Genomic DNA, 12029 nt, shown 5'->3' with positions numbered 1-12029 from the left:
TCACATGTATCTCAAACTCTTATAATTAGTTAGTTGCATTGGATTAAGACACATTTTAACCCCATAAACACTAACATAGCTGTTGACAGCTTCTAAGCAATGTTTTCTTGGTTTTAGCCTGTTTTGCGACAAAATGGTTATAAGTGGCTTTTAAACTCTCCACATCTATCTCAAACTCTTATACTTAGTTAGTTGCATTGGATTAAGACACATTTTAACCCCATAAACACTAACATAGCTGTTTACAGCTACTAAGCAATGTTTTCTTGCTGTTAGCCTGTTTTGAGACAAAATGGGTATAAGTGGCTTTTAAACTCTCCACATCTATCTCAAACTCTTATAATTAGTTAGTTGAATTAGATTAAGACACATTATAACCCCATAAACACTAACATAGCTGTTTACAGCTTCTAAGCAATGTTTTCTTGGTTTTAACCTGTTTTGGGACAAAATGGTTATAAGTGGCTTTTAAACTCTCCACATCTATCTCAAACTCTTATAATTAGTTAGTTGCATTGGATTAAGACACATTTTAACCCCATAAACACTAACATAACTGTTTACAGCTACTAAGCAATGTTTTCTTGCTGTTAGCCTGTTTTGGGACAAAATGGGTATAAGTGGCTTTTAAACTCTCCACATCTATCTCAAACTCTTATAATTAGTTAGTTGCATTGGATTAAGACACATTTTAACCCCATAAACACTAACATAGCTGTTTACAGCTACTAAGCAATGTTTTCTTGCTGTTAGCCTGTTTTGGGACAAAATGGGTATAAGTGGCTTTTAAACTCTCCACATCTATCTCAAACTCTTATAATTAGTTAGTTGCATTGGATTAAGACACATTTTAACCCCAGAAACACTAACATAGCTGTTTACAACTTCTAAGCAATGTTTTCTTGGTTTTAGCCTGTTTTGGGACAAAATGGGTATAAGTGGCTTTTAAACTCTCCACATCTATCTCAAACTCTTATAATTAGTTAGTTGCATTGGATTAAGACACATTTTAACCCCATAAACACTAACATAGCTGTTTACAGCTTCTAAGCAATGTTTTCTTGGTTTTAACCTGTTTTGGGACAAAATGGTTATAAGTGGCTTTTAAACTCTCCACAGCTATCTCAAACTCTTATACTTAGTTAGTTGCATTGGATTAAGACACATTTTAACCCCATAAACACTAACATAGCTGTTTACAGCTACTAAGCAATGTTTTCTTGCTGTTAGCCTGTTTTGGGACAAAATGGGTATAAGTGTCTTTTAAACTCTTCACATCTATCTCAAACTCTTATAATTAGTTAGTTGCATTGGATTAAGACACATTTTAACCCCAGAAACACTAACATAGCTGTTTACAACTTCTAAGCAATGTTATCTTGGTTTTAGCCTGTTTTGGGACAAAATGGGTATAAGTGGCTTTTAAACTCTCCACATCTATCTCAAACTCTTATAATTAGTTAGTTGCATTGGATTAAGACACATTTTAACCCCATAAACACTAACATAGCTGTTTGCAGCTTCTAAGCAATATTTTCTTGGTTTTAACCTGTTTTGGGACAAAATGGTTATAAGTGGCTTTTAAACTCTCCACATCTATCTCAAACTCTTATACTTAGTTAGTTGCATTGGATTAAACACATTTTAACCCTATAAACACTAACATAGCTGTTTACAGCTACTAAGCAATGTTTTCTTGCTGTTAGCCTGTTTTGGGACAAAATGGGTATAAGTGGCTTTTAAACTCTCCACATCTATCTCAAACTCTTATAATTAGTTAGTTGCATTGGATTAAGACACATTTTAACCCCATAAACACTAACATAGTTGTTTACAGCTACTAAGCAATGTTTTCTTGCTGTTAGCCTGTTTTGGGCCAAAATGGGTATAAGTGGCTTTTAAACTCTTCACATCTATCTCAAACTCTTATAATTAGTTAGTTGCATTGGATTAAGACACATTTTAACCCCAGAAACACTAAAATAGCTGTTTACAACTTCTAAGCAATGTTTTCTTGGTTTTAGCCTGTTTTGGGACAAAATGGGTATAAGTGGCTTTTAAACTCTCCACATCTATCTCAAACTCTTATAATTAGTTAGTTGCATTGGATTAAGACACATTTTAACCCCATAAACACTAACATAGCTGTTTACAGCTTCTAAGCAATGTTTTCTTGGTTTTAACCTGTTTTGGGACAAAATGGTTATAAGTGGCTTTTAAACTCTCCACATCTATCTCAAACTGTTATACTTAGTTAGTTGCATTGGATTAAGACACATTTTAACCCCATAAACACTAACATAGCTGTTTACAGCTTCTAAGCAATGTTTTCTTGGTTTTAACCTGTTTTGGGACAAAATGGTTATAAGTGGCTTTTAAACTCTCCACATCTATCTCAAACTCTTATAATTAGTTAGTTGCATTGGATTAAGACACATTTTAACCCCATAAACACTAACATAGCTGTTTACAGCTACTAAGCAATGTTTTCTTGCTGTTAGCCTGTTTTGGGACAAAATGGGTATAAGTGGCTTTTAAACTCTCCACCTCTATCTCAAACTCTTATAATTAATTAGTTGCATTGGATTAAGACACATTTTAACCCCATAAACACTAACATAGCTGTTTACAGCTACTAAGCAATGTTTTCTTGCTGTTAGCCTGTTTTGGGACAAAATGGGTATAAGTGGCTTTTAAACTCTCCACATCTATCTCAAACTCATTATAATTAGTTAGTTGCATTGGATTAAGACACATTTTAACCCCAGAAACACTAACATAGCTGTTTACAACTTCTAAGCAATGTTATCTTGGTTTTAGCCTGTTTTGGGACAAAATGGGTATAAGTGGCTTTTAAACTCTCCACATCTATCTCAAACTCTTATAATTAGTTAGTTGCATTGGATTAAGACACATTTTAACCCCATAAACACTAACATAGCTGTTTACAGCTACTAAGCAATGTTTTCTTGCTGTTAGCCTGTTTTGGGACAAAATGGGTATAAGTGGCTTTTAAACTTTCCACATCTATCTCAAACTCTTATAATTAGTTAGTTGCATTGGATTAAGACACATTTTAACCCCAGAAACACTAACATAGCTGTTTACAGCTTCTAAGCAATGTTTTCTTGGTTTTAACCTGTTTTGGGACAAAATGGTTATAAGTGGCTTTTAAACTCTCCACATCTATCTCAAACTCTTATACTTAGTCAGTTGCATTGGATTAAGACACATTTTAACCCCATAAACACTAACATAGCTGTTTACAGGTACTAAGCAATGTTTTCTTGCTGTTAGCCTGTTTTGGGACAAAATGGGTATAAGTGGCTTTTAAACTCTTCACATCTATCTCAAACTCTTATAATTAGTTAGTTGCATTGGATTAAGACACATTTTAACCCCATAAACACTAACATAGCTGTTTACAGCTTCTAAGCAATGTTTTCTTGGTTTTAACCTGTTTTGGGACAAAATGGTTATAAGTGGCTTTTAAACTCTCCACATCTATCTCAAACTCTTATACTTAGTTAGTTGCATTGGATTAAGACACATTTTAACCCCATAAACACTAACATAGCTGTTTACAGCTACTAAGCAATGTTTTCTTGCTGTTAGCCTGTTTTGGGACAAAATGGGTATAAGTTATTAGCATGTAAGAAGGAGAAGAGAAGAAAGAGGCCGGTAAGGCCGAACTATGGAAGAAGAAGAGAGTGGCCGGTGAGGCCATGGGAGGCATGAGAGCGGCCAGTTAGGCCGCGAACACAATGAGAAAGGCCATGTGGGCCGTGTGAGCAAGGAAGAGACAAGTTAGCAAGGCCATGAGTGCCTTATAAGAAGAACAAAGGCCTTATAAGAAGAAGAAGCCCAAGAAGAAGGAAATATCTCACAAGGAAGGAAAGAAGGATCTAATGGCCACAATGAAAGGAAGGAAGAAGGATCAAACGGTCACAAGGCAAGGAAGGAAGGAAGGATCACATGTGGCTTTGGTTGGGAAGCATAGCGAGTCAACCAAAGGGAAGGAGCTGTCCCTTTCAATATACACCAACTCGTGAATGTCACTTTCAGCTCCCATTGGAATCTCATTGTGTGTCTAACGGTCATATGCATTTGTTTCCCTATATTAAGTTGTATGAGAGCTCATATGTAATCTAACACAACACAATTCAATAATAAGAGAATCATTATTTCGTTTATCTCCTCTCTACTTATGTTTATGTTCTTAGTTCCAATGTAGAGAGCTTAGAGTATAAACGGTTAGAGGCTGCCCTTAAGGCAGCCGATTCTCTTCCTAAATCTCACCCTAAACTCTTCTTATTTACTCTTTTCTTAGGGTTCTTTCAAGCTATTTTATGGGGAGTTCATCACAAGTTGATGACCTCTTCTTTCCCTTGAGATCGAGTTAGTTTGTTGTGGGTTTAAGGAGACTTAACCATTGGGGTTTTGTTCTTCCTTATCAAGAGCTTTCTCTCTTGCAAAACCAACATGGTATCAGAGCCGGTTCTGTTCTTGGTGACTCAAACTCGATCTAAAGTCAGTCTTTTGATTTGTCTTAGGTCCTAGGTAATCCGCTTAAGCTTAGGAGTCTTTAAAGGTTTATTTTTTGGTTTAATTGTTAAATCGATTCTCAAAACAGCTCAATATTGAGTAAGCTTGGTCTCTTGTCTTGTTAGAATTTGTAGACCAAGTGAGTGATGAGAAATCGAGTTTAAAAGCCCCATCCTTAAGCTTTACCGATTTGGTAATAACTTTGTTTAATTTGGGATGTGTGGGAAGTGATGAACCATTAAGCAAATTGTGTTGTTCATGGTGAGGATTCACGGTTCTTGTGTGCTTGTATGAGCCACGAAATTCTTAGGATTCTCTTAGGATTCTCTTAGGATTGAGTTTCCTTTAAAGGTTTAATTTTGCTTTAGTTAATTTTCCTTTAAAGGTTTAGTTGCTAAATCGCTTCTCTTTCTTCTCAAAGTTGAGAAAGCTTTGTTTCTGGCCGTATGGTGTGTCCAGATTCGAGCTTGAGGAAGAGAGAGGTCTTGTTTTTAGCATATATGGTCCGCTTGGTCAAATAGATTAAAGCTGGTCCAAGGTGCAGTCTTTTAACCGATGGACACAAGGGTGTTCCAAAGGTGGTTTTAGCTTTTATTTGAATCTGACCACAAAATCATCTTCAATATGATATCTTGTGGGATTTGTTCAATTCTAGTCAGCGAAAAACACTTGTTCATGTGTTGTTTCGTGAATCTTAAAGTCTTAAGCTCTTGGAGAACACTAGGTTTAGGTGATTCTACCATGAGCACAATATCTTGACCGTTGGAGAAATTAATTTTCCATATGGTCCATGTGTTTCAGCCATTAAAGCACCAAAAGCTTGTTGATTCTTGGATGCTCTTGGCTGTCAAAGCTTCTGCAAACTCAAGAAAACAGAGTATAACTCTGTCCATTGGAACTCTTGAGCTCTATTCTACTCTCCATTCACCTTATACTATCGCCCATACTCTCCTTTATACTCTAATACTCTTGGTTACTCGATACTCTATTCTCGGTTACTCGATACTATACTCTTTGGTTACTAATACTCTTTATACTCTTTGATACTCTATACTCTATTCTCTAATCACTCACAATCTCTTGTTTAGAATCTGTCCCATTGAATTTGGTTTCAGTTTCAACCTTGAAGATTGTGTGGAGCTCGCTTGCTATCTCAAGAAGAAGTGGCGAGGATGAAGGCTACAAGAAAGCCATGAGGAGGCGCAGCACAATGCCTGGAGTTAGAACCAAGGGCCACCAAGTCTTTGTTAAGCTGGTGGAAGGTGATGAATCAGCTCACAAGCATGTGTGTTAGTGCCAAGTTATTGATCGGATGTGCACAAGACTTCAAGGAAGGTCATGCACAAGGTTTCAAGTGAAATGATGAGGTTTCAGCCCATCATCAAGTAAGGGTTGCGGGGGAGATCAACTTTCAAGTGGCTTCACCGCACCTCACAGTCTATGGTTTCAAATTCTCTGCAACAAGCAAAAGTTTTGCCGATGCGTTTCAAAGATCGATTCGTACGAAGGACTTCCACTGCGATTCAGCTTCCGCGTTCTTCACAAAAGGTCTAGACCATAGAGTCATCTTGCCAGTGGAAGTGAAATCATACCAATCCGAGCAGCCGTTCGAAAGGTATGTCCGAATCAGTGGGCATATATCATTCTGACGCGTTTTAAAGAAGCGGTCTCAAGAAGAGAGTTCAAACCGCAACAATGATAAACTCTCTTCCTCTTCTCCATCAAAGACACCGAAATAAAAAGGCTGTGCTCTAAACTCTACTCTATTTAAATTATTTTCTTAAATTTATTATATTAGCTCCATTACTAGCCTTTACTCTCTCATGTGATCTCTTAAATTGTCACTTTTGAAATTGTCTTTGATATTCCTCATATTGTTTTATGAGAGCCTCAAAGAAATTTACTTTGATATTCCTCATACATTAAATTATGAGAGCCTCAAAGAAATTTACTTTGATATTCCTCATACATTATAGACTATGAGAGCCTCAAAGAAATGTGAAAAATTGTCTTTGATATTCCTCATAACATACACTTATTGTTTCTTCTTTATCACTTGTTTGAAGGGTAAAGAAGATTATGAGAGCCTCAAAGAAATTCTAAAGGTGCAAAGATGGAGATCATAAGAAGTGTGTTAAAGGCAAGGTGGACTAAGGAAGAGTAGCGGTTCAAAACATGAAGAGAAGAGAGCTGGTTCTTTACAAACCAAGATCAAGGGACATCATGGATAGTGAAGGCTATACTCTTTTTCCCTTAACAAAGTTTTATCCCAAGAGGTTTTCTTTGTTAAGGTTTTTAATGAGGTAGACAACACTAGTCCACTCTTGATCTTTGGTCCTCATAGTGTCCCGCCGATCAAGCGTGCGGGGGAGTATTAGCATGTAAGAAGGAGAAGAGAAGAAAGAGGCCGGTAAGGCCGAACTATGGAAGAAGAAGAGAGTGGCCGGTGAGGCCATGGGAGGCATGAGAGCGGCCAGTTAGGCCGCGAACACAATGAGAAAGGCCATGTGGGCCGTGTGAGCAAGGAAGAGACAAGTTAGCAAGGCCATGAGTGCCTTATAAGAAGAACAAAGGCCTTATAAGAAGAAGAAGCCCAAGAAGAAGGAAATATCTCACAAGGAAGGAAAGAAGGATCTAATGGCCACAATGAAAGGAAGGAAGAAGGATCAAACGGTCACAAGGCAAGGAAGGAAGGAAGGATCACATGTGGCTTTGGTTGGGAAGCATAGCGAGTCAACCAAAGGGAAGGAGCTGTCCCTTTCAATATACACCAACTCGTGAATGTCACTTTCAGCTCCCATTGGAATCTCATTGTGTGTCTAACGGTCATATGCATTTGTTTCCCTATATTAAGTTGTATGAGAGCTCATATGTAATCTAACACAACACAATTCAATAATAAGAGAATCATTATTTCGTTTATCTCCTCTCTACTTATGTTTATGTTCTTAGTTCCAATGTAGAGAGCTTAGAGTATAAACGGTTAGAGGCTGCCCTTAAGGCAGCCGATTCTCTTCCTAAATCTCACCCTAAACTCTTCTTATTTACTCTTTTCTTAGGGTTCTTTCAAGCTATTTTATGGGGAGTTCATCACAAGTTGATGACCTCTTCTTTCCCTTGAGATCGAGTTAGTTTGTTGTGGGTTTAAGGAGACTTAACCATTGGGGTTTTGTTCTTCCTTATCAAGAGCTTTCTCTCTTGCAAAACCAACATAAGTGGCTTTTAAACTCTTCACATCTATCTCAAACTCTTATAATTAGTTAGTTGCATTGGATTAAGACACATTTTAACCCCAGAAACACTAACATAGCTGTTTACAACTTCTAAGCAATGTTTTCTTGGTTTTAGCCTGTTTTGGGACAAAATGGGTATAAGTGGCTTTTAAACTCTCCACATCTATCTCAAACTCTTATAATTAGTTAGTTGCATTGGATTAAGACACATTTTAACCCCATAAACACTAACATAGCTGTTTACAGCTTCTAAGCAATATTTTCTTGGTTTTAACCTGTTTTGGGACAAAATGGTTATAAGTGGCTTTTAAACTCTCCACATCTATCTCAAACTCTTATACTTAGTTAGTTGCATTGGATTAAGACACATTTTAACCCCATAAACACTAACATAGCTGTTTACAGCTACTAAGCAATGTTTTCTTGCTGTTAGCCTGTTTTGGGACAAAATGGGTATAAGTGGCTTTTAAACTCTCCACATCTATCTCAAACTCTTTATAATTAGTTAGTTGCATTGGATTAAGACACATTTTAACCCCATAAACACTAACATAGCTGTTTACAGCTTCTAAGCAATGTTTTCTTGGTTTTAACCTGTTTTGGGACAAAATGGTTATAAGTGGCTTTTAAACTCTCCACATCTATCTCAAACTCTTATACTTAGTTAGTTGCATTGGATTACGACACATTTTAACCCCATAAACACTAACATAGCTGTTTACAGCTTCTAAGCAATGTTTTCTTGGTTTTAACCTGTTTTGGGACAAAATGGTTATAAGTGGCTTTTAAACTCTCCACATCTATCTCAAACTCTTATAATTAGTTAGTTGCATTGGATTAAGACACATTTTAACCCCATAAACACTAACATAGCTGTTTACAGCTACTAAGCAATGTTTTCTTGCTGTTAGCCTGTTTTGGGAGAAAATGGGTATAAGTGGCTTTTAAACTCTCCACATCTATCTCAAACTCTTATAATTAATTAGTTGCATTGGATTAAGACACATTTTAACCCCATAAACACTAACATAGCTGTTTACAGCTACTAAGCAATGTTTTCTTGCTGTTAGCCTGTTTTGGGACAAAATGGGTATAAGTGGCTTTTAAACTCTCCACATCTATCTCAAACTCTTATAATTAGTTAGTTGCATTGGATTAAGACACATTTTAACCCCAGAAACACTAACATAGCTGTTTACAACTTCTAAGCAATGTTTTCTTGGTTTTAGCCTGTTTTGGGACAAAATGGGTATAAGTGGCTTTTAAACTCTTCACATCTATCTCAAACTCTTATAATTAGTTAGTTGCATTGGATTAAGACACATTTTAACCCCATAAACACTAACATAGCTGTTTACAGCTTCTAAGCAATGTTTTCTTGGTTTTAACCTGTTTTGGGACAAAATGGTTATAAGTGGCTTTTAAACTCTCCACATCTATCTCAAACTCTTATACTTAGTTAGTTGCATTGGATTAAGACACATTTTAACCCCATAAACACTAACATAGCTGTTTACAGCTACTAAGCAATGTTTTCTTGCTGTTAGCCTGTTTTGGGACAAAATGGGTATAAGTGGCTTTTAAACTCTTCACATCTATCTCAAACTCTTATAATTAGTTAGTTGCATTGGATTAAGACACATTTTAACCCCAGAAACACTAACATAGCTGTTTACAACTTCTAAGCAATGTTTTCTTGGTTTTAGCCTGTTTTGGGACAAAATGGGTATAAGTGGCTTTTAAACTCTCCACATCTATCTCAAACTCTTATAATTAGTTAGTTGCATTGGATGAAGACACATTTTAACCCCATAAACACTAACATAGCTGTTTACAACTTCTAAGCAATGTTTTCTTGGTTTTAACCTGTTTTGGGACAAAATGGTTATAAGTGGCTTTTAAACTCTCCACATCTATCTCAAACTCTTATACTTAGTTAGTTGCATTGGATTAAGACACATTTTAACCCCATAAACACTAACATAGCTGTTTACAGCTACTAAGCAATGTTTTCTTGCTGTTGGCCTGTTTTGGGACAAAATGGGTATAAGTGGCTTTTAAACTCTCCACATCTATCTCAAACTCTTTATAATTAGTTAGTTGCATTGGATTAAGACACATTTTAACCCCAGAAACACTAACATAGCTGTTTACAACTTCTAAGCAATGTTATCTTGGTTTTAGCCTGTTTTGGGACAAAATGGGTATAAGTGGCTTTTAAACTCTCCACATCTATCTCAAACTCTTACAATTAGTTAGTTGCATTGGATTAAGACACATTTTAACCTCATAAACACTAACATAGCTGTTTACAGCTACTAAGCAATGTTTTCTTGCTGTTAGCCTGTTTTGGGACAAAATGGGTATAAGTGGCTTTTAAACTTTCCACATCTATCTCAAACTCTTATAATTAGTTAGTTGCATTGGATTAAGACACATTTTAACCCCATAAACACTAACATAGCTGTTTACAGCTACTAAGCAATGTTTTCTTGCTGTTAGCCTGTTTTGGGACAAAATGGGTATAAGTGGCTTTTAAACTTTCCACATCTATCTCAAACTCTTATAATTAGTTAGTTGCATTGGATTAAGACACATTTTAACCCCAGAAACACTAACATAGCTGTTTACAGCTTCTAAGCAATGTTTTCTTGGTTTTAACCTGTTTTGGGACAAAATGGTTATAAGTGGCTTTTAAACTCTCCACATCTATCTCAAACTCTTATACTTAGTTAGTTGCATTGGATTAAGACACATTTTAACCCCATAAACACTAACATAGCTGTTTACAGGTACTAAGCAATGTTTTCTTGCTGTTAGCCTGTTTTGGGACAAAATGGGTATAAGTGGCTTTTAAACTCTTCACATCTATCTCAAACTCTTATAATTAGTTAGTTGCATTGGATTAAGACACATTTTAACCCCATAAACACTAACATAGCTGTTTACAGCTTCTAAGCAATGTTTTCTTGGTTTTAACCTGTTTTGGGACAAAATGGTTATAAGTGGCTTTTAAACTCTCCACATCTATCTCAAACTCTTATACTTAGTTAGTTGCATTGGATTAAGACACATTTTAACCCCATAAACACTAACATAGCTGTTTACAGCTACTAAGCAATGTTTTTTTGCTGTTAGCCTGTTTTGGGACAAAATGGGTATAAGTGGCTTTTAAACTCTTCACATCTATCTCAAACTCTTATAATTAGTTAGTTGCATTGGATTAAGACACATTTTAACCCCAGAAACACTAACATAGCTGTTTACAACTTCTAAGCAATGTTTTCTTGGTTTTAGCCTGTTTTGGGACAAAATGGGTATAAGTGGCTTTTAAACTCTCCACATCTATCTCAAACTCTTATAATTAGTTAGTTGCATTGGATTAAGACACATTTTAACCCCATAAACACTAACATAGCTGTTTACAGCTTCTAAGCAATATTTTCTTGGTTTTAACCTGTTTTGGGACAAAATGGTTATAAGTGGCTTTTAAACTCTCCACATCTATCTCAAACTCTTATACTTAGTTAGTTGCATTGGATTAAGACACATTTTAACCCCATAAACACTAACATAGCTGTTTACAGCTACTAAGCAATGTTTTCTTGCTGTTAGCCTGTTTTGGGACAAAATGGGTATAAGTGGCTTTTAAACTCTCCACATCTATCTCAAACTCTTTATAATTAGTTAGTTGCATTGGATTAAGACACATTTTAACCCCAGAAACACTAACATAGCTGTTTACAACTTCTAAGCAATGTTATCTTGGTTTTAGCCTGTTTTGGGACAAAATGGGTATAAGTGGCTTTTAAACTCTCCACATCTATCTCAAACTCTTATAATTAGTTAGTTGCATTGGATTAAGACACATTTTAACCCCATAAACACTAACATAGCTGTTTACAGCTTCTAAGCAATATTTTCTTGGTTTTAACCTGTTTTGGGACAAAATGGTTATAAGTGGCTTTTAAACTCTCCACATCTATCTCAAACTCTTATACTTAGTTAGTTGCATTGGATTAAACACATTTTAACCCTATAAACACTAACATAGCTGTTTACAGCTACTAAGCAATGTTTTCTTGCTGTTAGCCTGTTTTGGGACAAAATGGGTATAAGTGGCTTTTAAACTCTCCACATCTATCTCAAACTCTTATAATTAGTTAGTTGCATTGGATTAAGACACATTTTAACCCCATAAACACTAACATAGTTGTTTACAGCTACTAAGCAATGTTTTCTTGCTGTTAG

General features: G+C 36.0%; 1 long non-coding RNA gene across 1 annotated transcript; it reads left to right on the top strand.

Moving 5' to 3' along the window:
* The first annotated feature begins 3687 nt into the window (after positions 1–3687).
* LOC147924330 (uncharacterized) lies at positions 3688–7467 on the top strand. Its single transcript, XR_015586018.1, has 2 exons — positions 3688–6160; positions 6612–7467. It is a non-coding gene; the product is annotated as an uncharacterized LOC147924330 (long non-coding RNA).
* Positions 7468–12029: the final 4562 nt, after the last annotated feature.

This window comes from Camelina sativa, chromosome 17 (assembly GCF_030686135.1).
Source record: "Camelina sativa cultivar CO46 ecotype springtype chromosome 17, ASM3068613v1".
NCBI lineage: Eukaryota > Viridiplantae > Streptophyta > Magnoliopsida > Brassicales > Brassicaceae > Camelina > Camelina sativa.
This window is presented reverse-complemented; position numbering and strand designations above follow the sequence as displayed.